Source organism: Phoca vitulina, unplaced genomic scaffold, assembly GCF_004348235.1.
Source record: "Phoca vitulina isolate PV1807 unplaced genomic scaffold, GSC_HSeal_1.0 scaffold60, whole genome shotgun sequence".
Taxonomy (NCBI): Eukaryota; Metazoa; Chordata; class Mammalia; order Carnivora; family Phocidae; genus Phoca; species Phoca vitulina.
In genome coordinates this window covers 3317464-3341060 of record NW_022589763.1, presented here as the reverse complement: position 1 = coordinate 3341060, position 23597 = coordinate 3317464, and positions in this window count along the sequence as shown.

Sequence of the window (23597 nt, the reverse complement as noted above, 5' to 3'; positions counted from 1 at the left end):
GGCTCAGGCCATGATCCTGGGGTCTTGGGATTGAGCCCAGTGTCGGGGTCCCTGCTCCGTGGGGAGCTTGCTTCACCCTCTCCCTCTGCCCCTCCTCCTGCTTGTGCTCTCTCTCTGTCAAATAAATAAAATCTTTAAAAAAAAAAGTCTCCATGCTGTGAGATTTTGGATTTCCATTTTTAAGAATCTGTCCTCTGGAATACTGATGCTCCCCCATGAAAAGGGTGTACACAGAATATGTATAAAGTCCATGCATGATGTGATAAAGCAGCTCTTAATCTAAAATACACACCAAATATCACGGGATTATTAGGGAAGAAAGAATATGGACTATCCCATTCACGATGCTTCATACTGATTATTGAAATTCTACTATTTCCTGCACTGGGCTCACTAAATTACATTTTAAACATTAATCTCTGCCATGCCTTTTTTTCCAAATGGGGCTACTTGAAAATTTGACCTTCCCTCTACAACTCACATTATATTTCCCCTGGTGATGCTGGAATATAGGAGATAACTGCAGATTTTATTGCAACAGATTTTATACAACTGCATATATATTTTATTGTTATTGTTTGTTACTGCTAAAAATGGGAATCCAGTTTCCATCCCTGTGAAAATTGTCAAGGCAATCAGGGCACATCCATACTATTAGATTCTTCAAAGTGAATAAGAAACAGGACATAAATTCTTATCTAGGGACAGGAAACATTATCTCAATTAGTGTCTGATGAGAAAACAGAAGAGCCCGAAACTGTACATAAAATGGGGAAGGGTTAATGGCAGGAGATTGTATTGCTCAGGGTTCTCCAGAGAAACAGAACCTGTTTTGTTCTGTTTTGTTTTTTGCTAACCTGATGCCCATCTCCTATTTACTGACTCAGCAGCTGTCAAACTGAGTGTGAGGAAGAATCATCCAGGATGTTCCTCTAGAGGCAGACTCCTTGGCTCCATCTCCGGAGATTTATCCCAGATAAGCTTCTGGTCCTGCTTGGGAGGGAAATCTGCAAGTTCTTCTGCTCCACGGGGATCTTGGCAAAGAGCAACTTCTCTGCTCCTGCTCTCCTTCTGGAGCCTTCCATGGCTGGACTGGGCTCTCCTCTCTGCTGGATCTGGTCACCAGGCAGAAGAGATAGCCTGTCCTTTTCCAGCTGACCTGGCAGTCCTTCGCATTTGACACCACACTCTCCACCTGGGCTCCTTGCAGCCCCCGATCCCTTCTTGCAACCTCAAACCATCACCTAGAAACATGAGCAACCTCCATCCCACCCCAAATCGTCACTTGCTCACCTTTCTCTCTTCATCCCGTTAATTCCAGCCACCTTGTGTAGAGTTCAGCTTTAATGTCACTTTCCCAGGGAAGTTTACCCTTGATGCCCCCAGAGTTTAAGGAGGGACTCTTATTTCCCATCCACGTTCTTGTGAACGTGTACTCCACTTTGTAGTGACCTACGTATGTCAAAATGTACATAATTCGAGGTGTCTTCAGAACCCATACTGTTAAACACTGTGCTGTACTGTCCAAATGTTTAAATAGCGAACAGGAAAACATCTGGAAGGAGCTGGTGGTTGAAGTGAGTGCACCTTCAGCCAAAGGGAAGCCTTCCTAAATAAAGGATGCAAACGCTCCTAGCCTCCTTTTATTCCCTCTGCTTTGAAGATTCTTCCCTCACACGAGGTCTTCAGCCAAGGAACACAAGCGATGGAAACGTTAGGTTGCCATCCCTGTGCTGCCCAGGGCAACCTCACCAGAGGTCCCCTCCCTTGCATCGTCCCCTCCATCCTGGTGTCCTCTCTAGTCTCGGGGACAACTCTGCAGTGGAATGAACAGCAGGCATCCCTTTGGCGACAGAAGATGGCTGAAGGTCGAATGAGGTCAGCAAACACTGGCTGGGGATAAAAGCAATGCCCGTCTTCCCGCCCCAGCAGCTGCAGAAGTTTCCCTGAGGTGTTGATTGAAACCCAGGGCACACAACGCTGCGGCCATGAACACAGCACCACAGTCGTTAATTGGCTGCTTTCGGGGCCCATCAGACAGTTTCTGCTGATATGCTCCTCATCGCGAATGGCTAAATCTCTGGAGCACAGGTGTGTGGACAACTGGAGAGAGAGCAGAATGCCAAGTCCTGTCTGTTTGGATATTAATACAGTTGACAAGGAACCGAAGGTGTGTAGCTGGTTTATGGCAGATGGCACGTAGGTGATGCAGTTTCTCGTAGGGAGTCCTATTTCCGTTGGAGGTGGGGGGGAAGGAGCCGGGAGATGGCAAGGAAGAAAGCAAGCCACAGACATTACAAAGATGAACTCACCCGAGGTTGGTTTCTTTGGAAGTGAGAATGATTTTCCTGCTGCCTTGCAAGCTCCCAGAAACAAGGACCCTGTAAGTCCATCTTTATAAAACCCGTAGGGTTTATCTACCCAAACCCTTGCTCTGAGGCAGTACTCAATGCAAGGACTTTAATCAAATCAAAACATATTTAATCCAGTCTAAACAAGGCACATCTCAGTGTGATGGAAATAAACCCCTTACATTGTCCTCTTCGTACAGGGAAATTCAACAGTTATAGAACCGGAGACTTTTGTTTGGACACAAATGGATGTTGTGATGAAAAAAAGAGTCAACATGGAAGTTGATTTGCCTGAAATGGAAGACATATTTTAACCAAAAATGTTTCCTTTTGTCTCAATGGCAATATCCAGAGTCCCAAACTCTCCTTAAAATATACAACACTCTCTGCAATCAAAATAATATTTTCAGTAAAACCATTTTACTGAAAATGGTGGACACATACACCCACACGTGTGTGCACACACACCTGTTTAAGCTGCAGAGGGAGAGATTCCGGGCCTCGGCAATGAGCAGTGAATGTGTGTGCTATTGTGTCTCGGTCTTCGACAGGGAGAAATTTCCTAAACCTTCTCTATTCCCCCAAACATAGGATGCTCCTACAGACGTTTCATAAAACCAGTAGCCGCACAGTGGACAGCGCATTCTGAGAAAACAGAGTGCATGACTTGGGAGCTTGCAGACTATCCTCGTAAAATAAAGCAATGTCCTATCTGGAGAACTCCGCCTCGTTGAGAAGAATCCAAGAATCATTTTAAGTCTCCCACCTAATGCTTGAAAAATTAAACTACATCTTTGCCACCTGTGATCTATGTCCTAAGACATCATCCAGTGTGCACTTGTTAAATGAACATCCTTTCTATCAACTTCAAGACATGACGTGTCATGTGTCTTGCAGCAATTGAAAGTCTGGCGAGTGTAAACAGGATGCGTTCCCAATTCAGGACACCTGTGGGTCCTTGTAGCCTGAGACATGCTTTGTCCCTGGCAAGTAGACACCTGTAAACGCCGAGCGTATATACTATGCAATATTTGTAAATATAATGGCGACATTAATGTCAAGGTAATCAGGTTGACTAGAAACTATGAAAGATAGGCGATATCCACAGGAATTTGCTCACTGCTTTTGTTTGTAGCTTTAGACTGGTAACTTCAATGCTAAACCCCAGAAATAGTGCATAGGTGAGCTGTGTAAATGTTGCTGACTTTGGCAAAATGGAAAGTCAACCACAGCCTGGAGCAAAGAGAACAGAAGAGGAGAACAAGAAAGAAAGAGGAGAAAAAACAAGTTCAAATATAGAGGTGAGAGTAAGATGTTGTTAATGGGAAGTGTCAACAAGACCCCCTCCACCCAGCCCCCAGTACCTGGATGCCACCTGCAAGAAAAAGCGGGAAATCGTAAATGCCACCATAAGCCAGTTGCTTCCAAACCCATCTCCTTCCTTAGTCCTCAAGGGAGCACTTTTCATTCAATAATTTCACATCTTTTCCCAGACCTCGAGGCTGAAGAAACATTACATAACTCACCCGTAATCATATGGATAAACTATAGTGAAATTAGCATCTGGATTCCCTGATTTTAGGTGTTTACGTTTTCACATTTCCATTCACTAGACAGGTGTCTCCTCTCAAATTTAAACCAAAGTAATCAACAGATGGCATGAATGAAAAGATAATAGTGACCTTCAGGTGAAGCATTATTTGAAAGAGTAGATAGAACGATTTTATATGTAGGTGAGCCCTGGGCTCAGATTTTTTGACTTTCACAATTTAAGTGTGATAAGGAGTACCTTTGTATTGGCATTTTAGCCCTAAAAGATCACTTCTCATTTTGGGTTGCAACATCCCAAAACAGCTGCTTTAACCTTCCTTGTATGTTGTGTCATTCATTTAGCCCCGGGAGTCCCACCAGCTCCATCACTTATGGACCTGTGAGCCGTGCACCTCTATGGAGGACCCTCGATTTCCTCATCTGAAAAATGCAGTCATACCCTCCTGCTTCATGTGGTCGTTGCCAAAAGGAAGAGCGGGTCAAAGCTCTTTGTGAAGAGAAGCGATGTTCTCTGGCTCACCACTGTTGACCGCACAGCCCGGATAGTTGAAATGCAACAGTCCCCATCTTCCCTTCAAAGATGCGTCTGTGCCCGTTGCAATGTGGATGTTGCTGGCTTGGTGGGCCGTCCCTCAGATCTCAGCTGGAGAGTTTATTTTAGCATATCGGAGGCTATGTTATCAAAAAAACAAAACCAAACAAAAGACAATTGCATAACCACCAGCACAATCAAGATAGAAAATATTTTACTCACCTCCCAAAAGTCCCCACAGGCAAATTATACCTCCATAAAACCGACTTGTCCAACATACCAGACATCCCAAAGTACCACAGGTCTGTGGAAAATAACTCACTGTGATATTCCTGCAGGGTTTGAAAAAGAGAGCCCACAGAAAAAGATCCATGGTTGAGAAACTCTGGTTACCACAGGCAATTCAGTTCAATAAGTATTGACAACAAGCTGACCACTAATTGCAAACCATGTTCAAAACTAGTGGGAATTCATGCAAGTCAAACAGAAACTCAGGACAAAAACGGGTACGTAAAAGGGTCACTCCCATGCACAAATACGAACATCTGTATTTTCGACCCTATATCATTATAATAATAAAGAAATTTAAATGTAATTACAATACCCAGTCCCAGCAGTGATATGTTGACGCCTAAGGGTTCCCATAGAAATTACTCCTTTCCTGGAGAATTGGTTTTATGCTTTAATTGGCCCATCGAATCTAGGAGGTTCTGCCATCCCCTGACCCAGGGATATCCTATAACCATCAGTGGACCGATAGAGGACGCAAAAGTTCAGCCCAGTCTTCCTCCAGTTGGGATTAATTTGATGATGTAACTTATACTCCACAAGAGCAGTTTCTGCTGTGTAGACCCTGGGCAAGCAACATCTCATCAATCAGAAACTCTGCAGTTGGGGCCAGCCATCATGTTTTAACAAGCCTGCCAGGTGATTCTGATCCTCACTCCGTTGGAGAACCAGCGTGTCAGAGTGATATAACGATGTAAAAGAAATACCTATTTGGTTATTTACATGACCAAAATATATTTCTTAGCTGAATTTGATCTTCATCCATGGTTCCTGAAAAACGCTTCAGAGCCATAAGGTGAAATGGATGTCTTGTTACTAATGCAGGTGACTTTTAGACCCCACCCCCCTCTATGGGCATAGATTGGTTGCTATAGGACCCAACCAGGTGATTAGAGAGTTGGAGCCTTCAGTTCCACCCCCTGATGCTGGCTAGAGGTTGAACCAGTCACTCACGACATTGCAATGAAGCATCTATAAAAACCCAACACAAGCGCTTCTGGGTGCTTCCACAGTCTGTTGGGGTTAGAACACTTTCTCACGCTGCCCAGCCAGGAGCCAAGCTCCAGGAGGACGGAAGCTCCTTTGTTCCGGATCTTTCCCTATGAATCTCTGCAACTGCTTCTTGATTCACATCCTGTCTCCTATCCTGTAATACACTGGTGAATGCAGGTAAGTGTTTCTCTGAGTTCTGTGAGCTGTTCTAGCAAGTTAATTGAACCTGAGGGAAGGAGTTTGTGGGAACCTCCAATCTATAGCCATTCGGTCAGGAGCACGAGAAACAGCCTGAGGTATATGACTGGCCTCTGAAGTGGTGTGTGGGGCAGTCTTGTAGGACTAAGCCCTTAACCTGTGGACCCTGATACTATCTCTGGGAAGATGGTGTCAGAATTGGGTTGAAATGTAGGACACTCTAGTTGTGTCCAGAGAATTGCTTGGTGTTGAGTATGGGGGACCCCTCCATGTTGAGAACAAGAACTCAAAAAGCATTCAGGCTCCCATGGCTACAGGTTAAAGATAATCTACAGATAATCTATATTTCTGCTTCCTGTCTTCCTGCCCTACCCTTCCCCCATTACCTACTTCACCGGAAAGTCCGTTAGTAATCAATGCTCGTATAAAGATCCTATCTCAGGTTTTCCTTCTAGGAGACTAGGATGATGGCAGTTACCATCAACCCAACTTCCATGCACTTCAGTCTGGTGGTCTTGGAGCTTCAGAAAGCCTGTGCCAGAGGCAGGGTAGTGACGTCAATGAGATGCCTTCTTTCACTGAAGGATTTCTAGGACTAGGAAGATAGATTGAGTAGACCGTTTACATTATTTCCTATCTCCATAAATGCAAATGAACACAGCAGGGACGCCACAATGGACCACGGGTGGTGGATTTCTGATTTCTCTCTGCCTAAAATGTATCCCCACCCCAGTGCAGGGTTTGTCTCTTTCCATCAAAATCAAGTCAAATGGTATCCTTTCTTCCTAAGATAGGGATTGATTTGTTCCTGAGTTTTCTTAATCCCTCTCTTCTCCAACAGCAAGTCAGCTGGTATTTAAAGCCAGAACTTAAATGCTTCCTCCCCGAAGCCTTCACTAAACCCTCCAATACCTAGTTAATGCCCGTTCTCCTCCTGAACATCCTACTAGATTTCCTTCTTTCTCCTCTGTCCTTTCCACCCTTCCTTCATTCCTTCCTGATTTCTTGCCAGTTTTGCTGAACATCTGTGCAGCAGATTTGGGATTGAAGAAAAAAACCTTCCATCAAGAAATGCCAAGCACAATGGAGAAACTTGCATAAAAAGATCATTGCAATGTTTAATGTGTCATAGTTTTCTGCTCTATTCTTGCAAAATAGATGCAGAATGTTATCAATTTCAGTAGCATTTTCTTGCTCCGAGTATCTCCTCAGGTCCTAGCTCTGTTCACTGGGCTCACACTAGGCTGTTTGCTCCAAGAGCTCTTCAGGGGGACTGTATTGAATTGAATAAACATAGCTTGATGCCTGCCTTTTTAACATGAAAACAGCAAATCGTACACATGTGATACAGCCTCTGAAACTTTTATATCTAAATAATTGTAATTCAGTGTGAATTGTAGTTCGGTAATGGGTTGAATAAACAGCTCCAACCTATTCCAGGGTAAATAGGAAAAGCAGTAAGAGGATGCTCACCAATTACAGCAGCCTATTTTTAATGTCTCGAAGATTCGGGCTCTTCAAAACCTATAACCACCCCGAGCCCCTCCCTGTTGGCAAGAGTCTAGCAGGTTAATTTCTCATCCTGAGGAAATTGCTCTAATTTGTATTGACTGTCATTAGCTTTCCTCCAAGAAAATCGTGGTAGGCGATCACCTGTGGGGGCTGCCCGCAGATGCAGCTGTGTTGTAGGGACGTGTGATGCACGGCCTTTGCAGAGATTCAGAGCATTAGTGACCTGCGGGGGGCTGGAAAGAACACCGTGCATATGAGAGCAAAACCCAGAGATGGATGGGAGCTTTAGCCTCTTGTCTCCTCTGAGTTCACTGGCCTTGGATTTCATGTTTTCCCATTGATGGGGAGGGAAATTTTTCCTCTACGCCCTTAGGTTTCTTTGGTCTAAGAATGGACAGGAGATGGAACAGGAGAAAATCAGCCTTCATTGCATATGTATGGAAGACCACAGGCACCCAGGCAGTTGGGCGGCTGAGGCTTTAATGCCTTCCTGAGCTTTGGAAGCAGGTACGGGACTTGGGGAAGGAAATGGGAGCACGTGCCGCCCAATACTAAAGTGGGTTTTCTAGTTAACTACTGAGAGGAAACCACGGTTTCATGGAACTTAAGCTGTATAGGTACCTAATTTATCTCAAATCCTAACCATAGCAAAGAAGCCAAAGACCATTTTTATAAATCCTGGGAAGCCTGGTTGCTCAGTTGGTTAAGCTTCTAACTCTTGGTTTCAGCTCCGATCATGACCTCCTAGATCGGGAGAGAAAGAGTCCCACCTCGGGCTCCCCACTTCTCGGGAATCTGCTTGAAGATTCGCTCCCTCTGTCCTCCACCCCCCCAAAATAAATCTTTAAAAATTAACTTTTTTAGATGCTGATGTTAAATGCATTTTAAAGTTTTCCTCATAAATGTCCAAGAAGATGTGCATTTCAAGACCTTTGTAGAATATTACTTTTTAAACTGGACCTGTATAATATATTCTCCAAAGATCTCCACTGTGCAAGCCTTTGCTTTTTTTTTTTTTTTTTGCAAACTCACATCTGCATTTTGCAAGGTTGACATCACATGTTTTTACCTGGGGTTCTGCAATGCTGATATTGGATTTTGCATGTTATTAAAATATTCTCCTGGCAATCCTAGAACACTGTTAATGCAGTTAAAGAGTTACAAGTGACTTAGTAATGCATTCTATGTGCAAAAGACTCTCCACTAACTTATGAAGATAATGCTGAAGTGCCATATGTATTTTAGAAAATGCAGAATAAGGAAGCGTCCATTATAAAGGTTGACTATATTCTTAATGTTTTAAGCCCTTGAAAGTTTATTTACATTTTTTTGGTCCTATGAACATTCATTTCATTTCCAAATGATTAGGATGTTTGGATGAAGTTAGACTCTCAGCCTATGTCTCAAAGTTTTATTTTCCATGTTGATACAATAATTGAAGGTGTTAAAAAAAAAAAAAAAAAACAGAGTTGAATTCACTTTAGCCATAGAGAACCCCTTGAGCCAAAGAATGCAGGAGCCTCTAGATGCTGGAAACAGCCAGCCAACAGATTTTCCCATGCAGTCTCCAGAAAGAAATGGCAGCCTGCTAAAAACTTGACCTTGGCTCTTTGAGATGGAGTTTGGACTCTAAACTTCCAGAAATGTAAGATGACCAATTTCTTGTAAGCTCCTCAGTTTGGGCTAATTGGTTATAATAGCAATGGTTACAATATGTGGTAAATTTGCTGGGAAATCTAATTGCTGGTTTTCTTTAGATTGCCTGATTGTCCTCGAGTCCTCACCTGAGAAGGAGTTGGGGGTGGGGAGGAGTTGAGTGTGTCAAAGTGAGAAGAAAATCGTGAAGCACTCCTCTTGCAGACCAGGGGAAACACAGTAGGCTCATCTGATGGTACTAGGATTCCCATTTGCATTTAATGAACTTTAATTTTCTCTCTGTGCAATAAACAGTGGTTCCATTATGTAATACTTATTCAACCAAACATGTTAAAAATGCATTTTCAGAAAATTATATACAGAGTTAAAAAAAAATTCAAAGCTAATGTCTTTATGGGAGGGCAGCCTCCAACAATATAACTAACTGTTTTCCCTGAAGCCAGAACAATGTCATGAAATATTTTAATAGAATTTACCTTGTGAAGACTACACATAATTAAGAGTAGAAAGGTTTCCATATAGGAAGCTTTTAATATTCCTAATATTTTAGTGATACTTTTGCTAATGTAGTAAAATGGTACCTTACCATATGGACAGTGACAGTCAGTCAACATTGATTACTGGGATTTAATTATAATGACTGCGGGATTCAGTAACTATAATTCATAAGGGTGGCAGCAGTTCTACCAGCTGTGAATTTTCATCTAAATATTTCATTTAGAACCAGATCCTAGAAGTCTATTCATATTAAAAGCACTGGCACTATGACTGATTTGAAATGTTATAAATGACAGGTGGTTGTGGACCCTGCCAGGGCAGAATATTAATATTTATTTTTTTAAAGTTCCAAAGAGAGTGTTATTTTTTGGCGTTTTCTTTAACTCAAAGTGATTTTCATATTCTAGATCTTAAACACTTAAATCAGGTCTGGGTGAGACTCAAGGTACCGGTCATCCTGAAACCCATTCCTCTCCAGCTGTGAACCTGTGACATCAAGTTTTATGTGTTTGCAAAAGGGGGTGCTGGGGTAGACATAGGACAGACCTACCCATTCCAAAAGGGAGCAATAGGAAAGAAGAACGGGTAACTGGTCCTAAGCCAAGTCTGAAACCCAATGGGCCAAATTCCATTAGACCTTAATTAAGGCTTGAGACTAATCCTCTTTGGGGCCATACTCTGCCCTTCAGATCTGCTAGGGTCCTGGCCCTGCCCCTGAAGCTTTGCCAGGCACAGTTTGGGCTCCCAAGGTTCTAGTAGGACCTGCCCTCATGGCTTGAGTGGCCTCACCCCTGCAGTGGTTCTTGGTGTGTCCTGGAGTCCCATGCCTGTGATGCTGCCAAGCATCCTCTGAATTCTGGGTGGAGGTGGCCACAGACCTAGAACTCTTATGGGCACAGCCTGTGCTGTACCTGGTCCTGTTGGAGCTGCACCTTGGGCAGCCAAGAAGGGTGGCCCCATTCTGCCCTCCTCTTCCCTGCTACCCAGGACTCACTGAGCCTGCCATGGGAGGGCTAACCCTGATGATGTCTGAGTTGCTTTCATGGTCCGTCTTCCATGGTCTTGGACAACAGTCCTGGCTTCTGTTGAGATAGCTGCTTATCTCCTCATCGGATGGTCCTGTGTCCATACCCTTGTTCTTTCCCCAACATATTTTCTCATCCCCTTTGATATGGACCAGCTGAGAACTTTCCATATCTTTGAGTTTTGCTTCCTTTTTGAAGAACAAGGTCCTCTGTTAATCCTTTCTTTCCCCATCCTGGGCTAAGCGGTCAGATGGAATCAGGCTGCTCTTTCAACACTTTGTTTAGTATGCACTTGAGCTAAACATCCAATGTCCTCACGAGTTCTACCTTTCCCAAGACACGAGGGCATGAACACTGTTCAGCCAAATTCTTTGCCACTTTAGAGCAAGGATCACCATTCCTCTGGTGTCCAAGACCATGTCCTCTTTTCTGTCTCAGCCCTCATCAAAATGGCTTTACCATCCATAGTCCTACCACCATTCTGCTCATGGCCCCTTGGGGAGTCACTAAGAAGATGGCAGCCCTGTTTCCAGCTTGTCTTTCTTTTCTAAGTCCTCTGCAGAATTACCTTTAAAGGTCCTTGGCAATGTGGGCTCTTTCTAGCAGATACCTCTACACTCTCCCAGCCTCTATCCATTACCCAGTTCCAAAGGTGCTTCCAAGATTTCAGGTGTTTGTTACACCAACACCCCACATCTCAGGTACCAATATCTGTCTTCGTCCACAAACTGATGTCACGAAATACCACAGATCCAGTGGCTACATTTGTTGACCAACACTTACTGAGTGTAGATGAGCAAAAATAAAATGGATAACCATTGTCAGAAGCCAGGAGCAGTATTTGGGCATTCATTGTGCTCCTATCTTAAGGATTAAATTTTAACTCCTATTGTTGTGGGCTGTTCTGTATCTCCACAATGGCATGTGGTAAGTTTTCCTGATCTAGAATCCAATCTCTCCTTTAAGAAAAAAAAAATGAATGCCTATGTGCTCTATTCTGTTTCTACTGTGATGGAAAAAAAATAAACCCTTTTCTCAACATTGGTAATTACGACACTATATAAACACGGTAGGAGCACAAGAAGAAAGTTTATAACCCATTTCAAAAGAATGGAGTTAAGAATTGATTAATGGGATTGATGGTTGATAGAGGATACATTTTGTTGGATGAGGAGTTAGAATATCTTGGAGATAAATTAGCATGGTATGATATTTAACTGTGGGGATGAAGGCCCTAAAAAGCTCTCCACTTGTAAGCTTGTTGATTCTGTGAATGCTCATTAATGGGAACAGCAGAGGCAGGAGACTGGCCTATCTGGACAAACCTGCCTTAGGTCATTGTCTATGAGCTATCAGGTAGACATACACTCTAGAAAGTTGGGTATTCATTCTAAAGGTACAAGTGCTCATCCAGGGCTGGTGGCATGAGTAACCCAGTGGGTGAGCATAGATATGTGGGGGACACTAATATTTCATAGGTCAGTGAAAGAAGAGAAATCCTCAAAAGGCAAAATATGAAAATAGTAGTTATCATAACATACAGAAAATCAGTGCAGTACCACAACACCAAAAAGGGTAGAGATGCAAAATTGCAATGGCTTAAATATTGGTGTATAATGAGGTGATTGATGGAACCATGTCAAATAAGACAACTTTTGGGGGAGAAATTGACAAGGCCCTTATTTATACAGCCTCTTCAACGCCTCTGTCAATGACTTAAAGGTATGTAATGCATATAGTGAAAATTTGAAGATGCTATGAAGTTTGAAGGTATTAGCCATTACATTAATTGACAGAATAAGATCCAGATAGATAGAAATTACATATTGAGATTCTGCACTTAAGTCCAAAAATCTTCAGCATAATGGTAGAAAACATAATTTATAATTAACTTAGTGATATTGTGCAGGATTGGTGGGTGAGAGATGCCAAAGCATCCTTCCAGAAATGTTCCACAGTTGGTTGTCAACCTGTTTTCCTTTGCATTGGTCAAATGACACCTGGATTATAGCTTTTAGTTTTGGGTTCTGTCTTTGAAGAAGTGTTTGGGTAGACAAAAGCATTCAGAGATGTTGAATGGGGTAAGACAAGGAATCTAAATCATTTCACTTGTGAACCACTCTAAGGAGGTAGAGAGGTTGAGTCTGGTGACAAGGGGACCCTAGGTATCATGTTTCCAAATATTTGAGTCCTGTTTGTTTCTAAGATCAGATTGTTTTTCTGGGAATCATTTCTTCTGGAAGGAGAAGTAAGAGGAAGCAGGATGTCCCATAGAGCCGGAAGACCTGTTCAGTGAGGGGAGGCTACCTCTGAGAGGTGTGAGAATTCCTTCTTACCAGGTCTTCAAGGAAAAATCTGGAGACTGACTTAGCAGAACTTTCTTGAAGAAAGATTGGCTGAACTGAGCTCTTTACTGTCACTTATTAGATTCTCTGTGGTTGCAATTTGTTCTCAATTAACTCCTCTCTGCCTCGAAATATGTATTAGTAGAAAGACTATTAGGTCTTCCTTTTTTCTTGCCATACATTGACCAATTTCCAGTGTCAGATAATTACTCAATTTCTATGTACTGTGTAATCCATGATTATCCCAAATTGGGTAAAACTCTTTTCAACATCTGCCAATCTGTATACTCAATACCTTTGGGCATCTTAATTTTCAAATTCACCCATTTGTGTTGTGTTTTAACTACTCTCAGCAAATTTAGGATAACCAAGTTTAGTATATGTGCTGCTGAAGCGAGCACTAGGATAACCAAGTTTACTTAGTAATAACTTTAGCCTTCAAAGGATCGATTTCCTGCTCAAAAAATAGACCCATGTACTCATAAGGCATAGTCAATCATTATTGAAAATATATGAATTACCTAGTGGGGAAAAAAATCTTCAGGACCATTTCTAACCTTTTTTTTCTTAAGGTAAGGTGTGGAATGCTTAAAGAGAACTAAAATAAAAATATGATCAGCTTAAGACATTTCCAAGTACTACCCGATGAGCTGAACACAGCTCTGAATAAGAGCAGCAATCCTAGAGTAGCTGAACAAAAGGGAACAGGTGGTTATTCATTAAAATAGCATCTCATCCCATAGCTAAGCTAACTAAAAGCCGTCAGAATTGTGCAGTCTTTGCGTCTTCATATAAGACTCAGGAAAATGACGAAAGTTATTTCTAGCAGATAAAATTATGAGCATCCTCAGTTATCACATAGATATCACATGGCTATCACATAGCATCCTTACCTATCACCTGACAGTAGTCTACCAAATAGCACAAAATTTTAATTTCATTTCCACCCTTTCCCCTCCCCCACCCCATGACAACATAGTAACACGGGGTCAGCCTGTTCATTTTTGCATTTCACTGAGAAATACTTTAACATCCACAGTATAACATTTAATTACCTTCACGAGGTTAATGAAAGAAATGATTTAAAAACAAAAGTGTGGAGCAGCCAACTAGTAACTCAGGCAGGTGATCTCAGTGAGATTCGGGAGCCAAGTATATTCAGAGACCTCGAGTATCCTCAGAAACCTCCAGTAATGTAAAGTCATGACCTTCCTGTGAATTCACTTTTATTCACTCTCTGTGGGATGACCATGAGGCTGCACGCTTACATTTCCAGGCAGGTATTTTAATTAGTGTTCCAGATCCTTATCTGAGAAACCATTCAGATGCACTATGCAGCTTACATTTTTAAAAGATGTTTTTGGCATTACATAATGTGTCCACATACTTTGGAAAACCTATTTTTAAGTAGAAGGTGTCCATCATGTTTGCTTTGTCTTATTCTCTGCTTACAGATCCATTAATACTTCCACTGTTTTATCTCCTAAGAAAAATATTCTCATACACAAAATGGAATATATTTTAATATGGCTTTGAGGGCACATAATGTGATGAGCACTGGATGTTATACACAACTAATGAATCATTGAACACTACACCAAGAACTAATGAGGTACTATATGTTGGCTAATTGAATTTAAATTAAAAAAAATAAAAGGAAGCTAATGTATGCAATTAGCAAATTAAAATAATGTAAATATGTAATATATAGATGTATAATATTTACATAAGTCTTAAGTTTGAATTTATACATTGCCAAGTTATAAAAAGATAGCCCATATTCATTTAATATGTCAGCAAATTTTCATGCACAGATGGAATATTGGAATAATTAAGATTATTTGAGATTTATCCAAAGATTAAAATCCTATAAATGTTTACAGATAATTTAAAGAACATAAAATAACTTACAAATCATTTCATCTTTCTGAGTCACAAAAAAATGGGGAAAGTCAGATATCATGTATTCGGTAGTCTGGTTTTATTTTTACATTTTAATTTTCTAAAATTTATTTTAGAGCAAGCAGGGGGATGGACAGATGGGGAGGGAGAAACTTAAGCAGACTCAGTGCTGAGCACAGAGCCTCACTAGGGGCTCAATCTCATGACCCTGAGATCATGACCCGAGCCGAAACCAAGAATCAGACACTTAACCCACTGTGCCACTCAGGTGTTCCAATAGTCTTTTCTTTAAAAACTAAGATTTAAATAAGAGAATATTAACTACCCTTCTTAGAAGTCTTTTTTCAAGAATCTACAACTCCAAAAAAGCCATGCAGTATGTGGAAAAATGCTATGAACCTTTCATAAATGAAATACACGTATTTTATAAAATACTAATTTGCAGAGGAAGCTAAAGTTAGGACCAAAGTTGCTAGAATTTTTATTGAGATTTTATGATGTTGAAGATCCCCAATTTTTCTATATGGGTTAAGGAAACATTAAACCAATAGCCTTTATTCCAATTACACAGTAATAATTTCTCACATCATTCACTGACTTATTAAATATATTTTGACAGCTTATTGAATATGGTTGCAAATATATTTTGAGCCCTGAGAAATGAATTGTTTGCAGTTTTTAGAATGTTAATAATTGCAGTTTGATTTCTTCATTTGCATGCTGTTTTCCATTTTGTTTACTTTGAAAAGCTTTATAGGTATGAAAAATAAGAAATTGAAACTCAACATTCTTCAAACATTGCTATAATGTGAATATGGAAAAATGATAAACTGTATCACAATAGACAACTCTTTAAAGAAAACCTACCAAAATATTAGCATATCTTAAAGATTTATTTTGTGGGATAGGAAACATTTCAACCTCACATTTAGCTCTACTTGGGAAGTAATGTTATTCTAAATTGATTACAGTTCTAACTTCATAGAAATATTTTTTGTTTGATATGAAATCCAATGAAAAGTCAACTTAGTGGTTATTGTCAATGGCTTTGCCCAGCTGCAGAAACATCTGTGTAGGAAAGGTGACTAGATACGCTGCCATATATACATCCTATGAACATATTCAAAATCTGAAATTAAAAATGATTAAACGCCATATAGACCTTGATATCTATTATAATCAAATGTGGAATCCAGAAGTAAGTTTGGAAATGGCAGGATTTAGGGAATGAAGTAATTGATGGGGGCTGATATTTCTGATAGTCACTCGGGCGTAAGATACTACAAGAACATCCATTTAGATCTCATTTTATGAAAATCATTGGCCTCCCTAATTTGTCAGTCTTTCAGGGAGAGTTGTTATAAATGTGAGCTGGGGAGAGTGGTGTTACATATTAGGAACCAACTCAGACATTTGTTGAACTGTAAATTGGCTCAGTTGAAATATTTTCCATTAGGGAAAATAGCAGACACATCCAATTGAGAGAAGGGGATTTTTACTAGGGTGGGCTGCGCAAATATTCCCATGGGAATGAAGCATCAAGTTTGAGGAGAGAAGCCCCATCAAGAAATAATAAAAGCAATGGCAGTTTATTATATACAATGTTTTATTGTATACACTTGCAAATATATTAATATATTATGTATACATATTATATACTATATATATTATATAGTATGTATACTATGTTCCATTTGCTTTATATACTCTTGCTGCCAGAATAAGAAATTGTTTCCTTATACCTTAATGGGTTTGGATACAATATTAATGCATATATCAATGTAACCATCTATTCATCTCGAATGCAATTTACAATATTTCCCTTTTCAAATACAAGATTTGGAGTGCAGTATTCAGTTCTTGCCAGAGAAGAATATAATTTTCTAGGACGAAATATTGATTATAGAAAGAAAGCTATTTTGTCAAGCTTCAATTTCAAGATGATGTAATATGAAAAGTATGACCTTTCTTTGAAAATTAAAGAACTGTAACATGGGGGTGAGGGAAGCATTATGTGAACATGCTCCAGGTTAATGCACACCCAGCATTTCTATGTGATCATCTCTACTCATTATAGCTTGTTGTTCAAACAAAAGCGTGTGTATATTTGGAATTGTTCATTTCTCAAGTCAGGAACCAAGATGACGTTTCTTGTGTTCGTTAGCAGTGACCTCAAAAAGCCATCCTCCTATCCTCCCCATAGATTCGTCTTCGGCCATTCAATCCAAACGGGGTGTGATGAAATACTCTGTAGAAAAGCAAGCTTAGAGGACTCCCTTAAATAAAAACCAATAGGATTGTTGTACCTACCATGTCTATTAGTTTGTATTACCTTATTCTTTACACTGATTTGAGCAGGGCAAGCCATATGAGGGGCATAGAGAAGGGGCAAACAAGAAAAATGATTTCTTTTAATTTCAGCACTGGCTATCCTATATCCGCACAGCCACTTTGGGGCTGGATATAGGGCTAACTTGTTTCTATGTCCTGTCTGAATAAGGGTTCTTATAATAGGGCCAGCTCCTTAACTGCCAGCATTAGTCTGGAACCAGACCAATTTCTTATTTAAAAAAAGGCAGGGCAGGGGTGTCATGGGTAGGCATATTATTTCAAAAAAGTACAGTTATTAATTGTCTCAAACTGACAAATGTTGATATCTATAAATACATAGGCAGCTTGAATAATTGTTTTTACTTTTGCCCATTGGAAAGAATCTTCAGTTCCCCTCTTCTGCCCTCGAAGTCCATCCTTTTTTTTTTTTTTTTTCTTAAGAATTTATTTGAGAGAGAATGAGTTGGGGGAGGAGCAGAGGGAGAAGCAGACTCCCACTGAGCAGGGAGCCCAACTTGGGGCTCGATCCCAGGACCCTGAGATCATGACCTGAGCTGAAAGCAGACGCTCAGCCAGCTGAGCCACCCAGGCACCCTGATGTCCATATATTTCTAATCACATCCGTGCCAGACAAAATCCGAACCATATGGATTTGCATTGCATTTCCATCTCCAGTTCACTTGCCATTCTGTTAGTTATGGATGGTGAATCTACAAGGCTGCCTGGTGCCTGAGGTCAGGGAAGGGATTTCCTGAAGTACTTACCGATGTTTTCAGTATGCGTACACATCTTTGTAATGGTCAGACTTAGTACTGCGTTCATACACTTTCTGATGCCCAGTTGATCAGTAGCCTCTCTTATTTCCCCCAGAGCCTTGTAGCTTCGACGACTGTCAATTTAGCTACATTTTGAGCCGTTCTGAACAGATTTAAAATTCAGAAGGACTTGCGTGCCATCAAATAGAAACCAAGTGCCCCTGCCACGCTTTCAACTCTTGGTATGAATAAAATATTTTGTACATTTATAGAACAAATGACTTTTAAATGTGATATTTTATTTGGTGACATTTAATGGAAGGGGAAAAAAATAAACGTTTCATTTGTGATGAATGGCAGGTCACGAGGTTGGGGAAATCAGACCAACTTCCCCAGCTGTGCTTGAAACGGTGGCATCTGATGTTTTCCATGGGTGCTCTGAGCTTTGCTTCTGAAAAAGCATTGCAAAGCAAGCTGAAAATGGAGGGCTGCCCGAGAAGAGATCCTGCCCAGCCTAATTTATTGCCGAGTGTTTAAAGAGAACAGAGACCGTCTGCAGGGGTTCTTGCAATAAAAGCATCGTGTGTGATCTGCCCTCACAGCATATAAAAGGCTGTGACCATAACCTTCTCCAGCTTAATCCCTTGTCAACTCTCTTATGTCTTTCTAAACAACACCACCTGTGCCGCCTTCTCTACTCGGCATGTGGGCGCGTTACAGAAATATCTGACTTCATCCTAGGAACCAAACCATTTGCTCTACTTTCAAAAGTAACTTGGTTATGGCTCCTTCTTGCACAATAGGAATTATCTGAAATGATAGTTGAATCCCTTTATCGGTGGTCAACTGTTTATTAGCAGCATGGATGGAAGTTTTCTGAAGACCTTGTGCCGGAGTTCATAAGCTCTTGGATAAGCAAGTTTCCACCCAAGAGGTTAAGAGATGTTTTCAGTGTCACTCAGCAAATCTTGGTTCTTCTGTGTCCCTGAAATGTATCCCTCTTTCCTCTGAAGTTTACAGACAGGAAATTAGAGAGCTCACAGGTGATCATCCTAGGTGTTAATACAGCTGCCAGATATGGCGAAGGAATGGTGATCGTCTGCCAAGGAGAGAACAGCATCTTGATGAGAGAGACCCACATAGAACCGAGCTGGTCCTTGCAGTGAGCTTTGATGACCAGTAGAGAAATCTAGGGCTGTGTCTCAGAGCATATTTAATACTTGTGAGGTAGTTAATACAAAGGACACACACAGGATAGATTTTGTTATAGGTCTGACAGAACAGGGGACACACCATTTCTCCAATACTTGGAAAAAAAAAAAAAACTAACATAAGAAAAATAGTCACTGTTATCAAGCACATTTAGACTACGTTTTAGATGATAAAAATTAGGAAACATTGGGCAGTTGCAATATTGCTTAGTCTGCGAAAAAATAGTCTGAAGACAAATAATTATCTTTAATAATTGTGGTTACTGATTGTCTTCATGTCTCAAGGAAGTTTAAAGAGCTTTCCTAAGTCTGTAGAAAGGACTTCATACCCCACATGTCTAAAGTCTAAGATTCCTTTGCCAAGAAGGGGAAGTCAAAAGAGCCTTAATTTTTCAGAAATATAAGGTCAGTATTTTGGCATCTGCACCTAAGTGTCCTCCTTGAGTCCCTGTCTTGAAAATAATTCTGAATGATTAAAACAAAAGCAGTGTTATGACCAAATAAGTTGGATGTGTTCCATGAAGTAAGATCTTTAGCATGTGATCGGTTTTAAAATGTCTTTAAATAGAGAAGTTGATATATCCTTGTTTAGCTCCAAATCTTCCCAAATATAAGAGACCTTAGGAATGTTTTCATGGAACTACTATTTACCTCCTAAATTATAGCATATTTCAGTTGTTAGGAAATTGATTGCAATGAGGAAACCGCCCATAGTCAGCATTTCTCATGAAGAATATTCTTATGTAACTCCTTCACAAGATGGTGAAAACTTCCCAGACACCCGTGACCATTGATAAGATTTACTCACGATTCATAAGAAGAATCTTACCTTCAGTTTAAAACACAACAATGCAAAACAAGTGACTTAGCTTTCTGAGTTGAGTAAACAGTACATATAAACAAGTGATGAAAATACAGTAGATACAGTGTATGCCAAAAGTGTAAGAGTGCAGATGATGGTATTAACTTCAGGTCTAGAAGTTTGAAATGAGAAAGTCATGAACCCACGTCACTAAACGCTATGATAATGAGGGTATGACCATTGTACAATTTCATGTGCAGTATAACATTATCAAAAAACAGGTAGCAAATTCTACACCAGGAACAGCAGATGCTTTAAGCACAATCCCTGTAGTGACTTATTTGGTTTAAACATACTGGTTTTCTGACCCTCAAGGATTTCTCTTACATGTGTGATTTCTTAGGCGTGCATTTCAATTTATAGAGTTGCAGTATTATAGGTGTTTTGAGTGTGCACGTTTGTACCAAAAAAAACCTCATCTATAGTATTTCTGGAAACAGAAGGCTCTTCGTCACTCACCACACTTAACATGGAATGGACAGAATAGATGCTAGGACATCTGTTTCCAACTATGATGGAGGTACCCTTCTACCAAACAATTGTAAAAATGACAAGATATACTAGCTGTTTTCTGACATTGGCCAATAGGCACCCAAGATAGTGGGTGCTTAAGAAAAGGAATTTGTGTGAGCCTGGCTTTCTGCCTAACTACAAATTCCCTCCTGGTGAGCTGGTGGTTAAGAAGAGCAAGGTGATTCTTTTGAGTGGAAGAGGCACTTGTCTGAATTCTTAGCACCTGCTGTGGCTAGAATCTGTGGGCCAGGCAATGTAATGACGGAGCTGTGCATGCAGGTGGTCTAAAATCTAGGAGGGTGTCCTTGAGTCTCTGACTATGACTGAGATGGTACATCCCATCGAACAGGTGCAAAGGGGGTGAGCATGGGAAAGAAAGATGTGAGCATGACTTTAAGAGCTCGAATGTCCCAACCAGCCAGAGTAGAACCACCTACTTGGTATCTCATGAATTGCAGAACTCACCTAGTTGTCAGAAATGTAGATATGGTCACATATAAATAATCTTGAAAGAGTAGATGAGAATGCCTTTTTTTTTTTTTTTTTACTTTTTAAAAAAAATTTTTGGGTAATCTATATACCCAGCATGGGCCTTGAACTCATGACCCCGAGCTCAAGAGTCACATGCTTCACTGACTGAGCCAGCCAGGTACTCTGAGAATGTTTTAACAGCATTTATCTCTGGGAGCAGAAAAGGAGTGGGCTTGTTTTGGGTTTTGTTTGTTTGTTTTGACCAGTGAGTGACTTTTCATTATGTGGCTACCTGGATTAATTGAAATTCTTTACCCTCATCAGACATGATTTTCATCATTAAAAAGTTAAAAATATGTAAAATTTGATGAAAAGTATACACCCTAGTGTTTTTTAAAATGTATATTTTGCATGGTCTTTTGCCTTATTTCTTACCAGATACTATTATCATCAAAATCTCGGCTTCTAAAATGTTCCATTTAAGGAAAATGGCCAAGAAAATTGAAGCCCTGGGCGCCTGGGTGGCTCAGTTGGTTAAGCGACTGCCTTCGGCTCAGGTCATGATCCTGGAGTCCCTGGATCGAGTCCCGCATCGGGCTCCCTGCTCGGCAGGGAGTCTGCTTCTCCCTCTGACCCTCCCCCCTCTCCTGTGCTTGCTCTCTCTCATTCTCTCTCTCTCAAATAAATAAATAAAAAATCTTTAAAAAAAAAAAAAAAAGAAAGAAAATTGAAGCCCTATCTATAATGTGTGAAATGATAAGCAAGTTCTCTCTGGGTAGTAGACTGTGTAGATAGTGATCCTTTGCAAGGAAGCTGGAAATGCCTCGAAAAATAGGTTACAAATATGCAATAGAGCTTTTCATGCTCAGGGTTGTCTATGAATAGATTTGTTCTGACAGGGATGGATTTGTGGACATGGCCACCAGCCTGTCACTGTAACGAATGGATGAAAAGCTTCAAGATCCTGAAGCAAATCACTGCCTGCCCCAGCCCACTAATGAAGCAGGATTTCCAAAGTCAATTGTGTTATCAGCACAATTCAGTTTGATAAAGATTGAATAAACAGACAAAATAGCATTACTCAATGCCTAGAGATTAGAGGCACAAAACAAGTGAAAGGAGATAAAATGGGAAGTAAATGTATTTTCTGTGGTGATCTTCAAAGCATCTCATTGAGGGCTCAGGTGGTTGTGACAGTAATGTACGTGAATGCCATTTTAACAGTTAAATATAAAACCTGATGTAATAGAAGTAATTTGAGATAGTATTGTTCTGCTTGGCATATAGAGTTGAAATATAGTGATTATTTGTAAATATTCCTAAGCATCTAAAGAAATACTTAAGCATTCGAAGGAATAAACCTGAATTGAAAAAAAAGTTAACATGTTTATGAGCTTCACATATTTTATGGAGAGAAGTACTAAGCAGGCTGCAATGCTGAACTCAAATGGGGTTCTTAAAAAAACAAAAAACAAAAACAAATTAACTCCTTTTCAACTATAAACTTATCTGAAAAATACCATGCCTTCTATTGCTAGATTATATTATATGCTTGCTAGCATGTTAGAGTTTGTTGATTTGAAAACGAGGAAGCAGATACCTTATTTTTTAGTTTTTTTCAGTCCCCGTTATGAGTAGGAATCTACGACCTCCAGCAGCGGCTTATAGCCAATCAGGGAAATTCATGTGACAAAATCCCTTTTTTTTTTCCCCCAGTTTATATACTTAGTTTTATGCGTTTATCTTCCCATCTTCTGGTGACTTTCAAAACATATCATTTATGCAGTCTTTGGGGGGAAAGTAGTTCACTTCCTTGCCTTTCATGAATAATTTTTTGCCACTTACTATTATAGGACTTTTTAGTTGGGATGCAAATAGTTTGGAGCGTGTGCATGTATGTGTTGTAATGTTGGGGAAAGTTTTTTTAGCCTTCATTCTGCCACTTAATTAGCAGCAGACACGCTGCCATAGGCGTCATCGTGTCCTTGTCATGCTTTGCCAAGACTCCATGAACAATGAGGAGTCAATTGCCTCTATTCTCTTTATTAATTCTTTCCTTTTATTTTTTTTAATTTTTTATTTTACTACCTTCTTAAGAGGGAAGTTTGGGTGGATAACAATAAACATGTTTTCTAATAAGAGCATGTAGAGCTATAAATGTTCCTCTAGTACTTCCTTACCTGCATCCTCCAAATGAACGTTCATGTGTTCGTGTTCTCATCACTCAGTGTGAGATATTTTGTAGTTTTCCTTGTGATTGCCTCCTTGAATCAAGGCTCATTTACGGGGGGGGGGGGGGGGGGGGTGGAAGAGGCATACAAGAGAAATTACCAAGAAAAGGAGGAAAATTGGGGGTTTTGTTTAATGGCTGTCCACATATATGAAAATATCCAATTATGTACTTTATGTGCAATTGAGTGTATGTCAATTATACCTCAACATGTTCCAAAAATTGGGACTCTTGTGAAAATAAACTGTGACATCCTGACTTCAGGTTTGCTCAGATCATCTATTGACTTTCATATACTTACTGATTTTCTTATTTTATCAGTTATTAAAGAGGGGAATTGAAATCTGACTCACTGCAAATCTATTACTTTCTA